Source organism: Crassostrea angulata, chromosome 2 (assembly GCF_025612915.1).
Source record: "Crassostrea angulata isolate pt1a10 chromosome 2, ASM2561291v2, whole genome shotgun sequence".
NCBI lineage: Eukaryota > Metazoa > Mollusca > Bivalvia > Ostreida > Ostreidae > Magallana > Magallana angulata.
In genome coordinates, this window is record NC_069112.1 from 16,589,686 (window position 1) to 16,591,978 (window position 2,293).

Below are 2,293 nucleotides of genomic sequence, written 5' to 3' on the forward strand. Positions count from 1 at the left end.
TCATTTCTTTACTGTTTTCAGATATGCTTATATATTTGTATATATTAACGCAGTTTTATTCGTTAATATTAAGAAATATATACTAAATTTCTTTATATTGAGCAAATTTTGTTCATCTTCATTTTTTACCCAAACATAGCACATGTGTTATAGCACAAATGCTTTAGTTGATTATGCCTTCGTTGAGATTTGAGATATTCTTAAATATATATATTTCGTTATGCATTATATCTAACATTCGTTTTATAGTACTAGACTTTGACTCGTGCGTGCACGGGTTGACATTGCAGATGATATCGGACATAAATTTTACGAAATAGATACATCGATAAACCGTATTGTTAACATTTACATAACCAAGCTTTAAGCCTACAATAATGTTATTAATTTCACTACACTCTGCTTAGTAAGGATAATCTAACTGTGTCTCGTGACAGGCCTTCACCACTGTTAAAATTCCTCCCATATATCCGTAATGTAGCAAAAAATTGCAGAATCGCTCCGAAACGCTTTTGGAAGAAAGTAATGAATCTGCATTAGAAATAACATTTAAATTATGTACAGCAAACCATTTTGGGGCTATAAATACCTATCATATATGAATTTGAATTACATTAATGAAGAATTCAACACTTTTTCTCTAACGTTTTAATGGCTTCGAATTTAATCACCATGTTAACGATCGGAACTCTCGGGATTTTTTATATTAAATGCGCTGAGTTAGAGTTACCTCCCGTATTTCCTTTGATGAACAGAATATATGTCAATTTTCAATGAACGTTTACACGTATTTGTTATATCATTTCTGAGTTTATCCATGCATGCAAATTTGATATTGTTGAAACATTAACTAAAGAGCCAACCATGATTTAGCGTGAATTTAATGCGTTTGCGCAGGATTGTAAAATCCCAAAAAATTCAAATGATTTCCGGATTTTTAAAAAGAATTTTCGATGATTAATAATTAGCGAAGCTTGATTGAGGAAAATAAAAACAAATTGACAATTTTTAAGTACCAATGATGTTTAAAATATATAAAACAAAAGACTAACTCTTCTGATTTCTCGGTATTAAAGCCAAAAAATTCGAGTCAATTATTTTAATATAGTTGTAAAGATTGTTTAACATTTTTAAATTTATTTAGATTATGGTAAAACTAGCTTCATGCTGTGTTTGCAATTTTGATTTTGAATGTAAATCTATGTAAAGGGTATGAGGTATACACACTGGTATTTTTAAGATATTAATGTTTAATACTAGGAAAATTAGTTGCAACCTCTACATCAACTTCTGCTCAAACATCTACCAGTATAAGTGGTTGGTTATAAAATATAAAAAAAATGAAAACTTTTGATAAAAAATATTATACATTTTAGATTAATGTTTGACATCAGAGCACCAATTTGTGATATATATTCACTTGATTAAAGATGGTGAATATATTTGAAAAAAATTCTTTTGTTATTTCAGAACCTAACCAGTGACTTATGTGGTTAATGAGTTCCCATCTAACTATAAATTGCCGTATATTTATTTATTAATAGGAGAACAATATCAGCCAAATAAATGTTTCAAAACTTACAACTTACAACAAATAACTAATTGCGTACCAATCAATTCCAGTACACTTTTTATGTACAATTTTTGATTTTATAAGAATGATTCACATCTCTATCAATCATTAAAAATGGACGTTACATTTTTTACTTTAAAAAATTACAAAATTTCTAATCCATTTAAAATTTTGGGAAAGTTTGCGTAAATATCATTAAAATGCACAACAAGATTATTCTGAAACCACAGTTTGCATGTTTACTAGAAAAACACCAGTTACATTAAGGTACAAAATATATTGCGCTGTTAATTGAAATCCATTTCCTGGATGATTCAAATGTCGAACGACCAGCTCTAGCACTGATACATTTTCGTGAAATTTGGTTTGTATTTTCAAATGCATGTTAAGAATTGTAATTAACCTCTCCTTAAAACTTTTCTTTTTTCTCACATTAACTTCTTTAAGATAAACTGACAACGCCTTTTTCGATTTCACAGATGATTTTAATAAAAAAAAAATATTTCTTTTTAAATCAACTTTCTCAAAAAAATATAAATCCTCTTTTGACCTCCTAATGAATTGATACCTAGGTGACCTATAGCTCGTCAAATCCGGTTTTGTTTGTTGTAGGTAGTTGAACATATAATGTTGCTCATAAATCTATTTATTTAGTTTAATGACATTATAAAGATTCAATCTTTAAAAATATTTGTGTCTGCTTTTGAACATTAAGCAGGC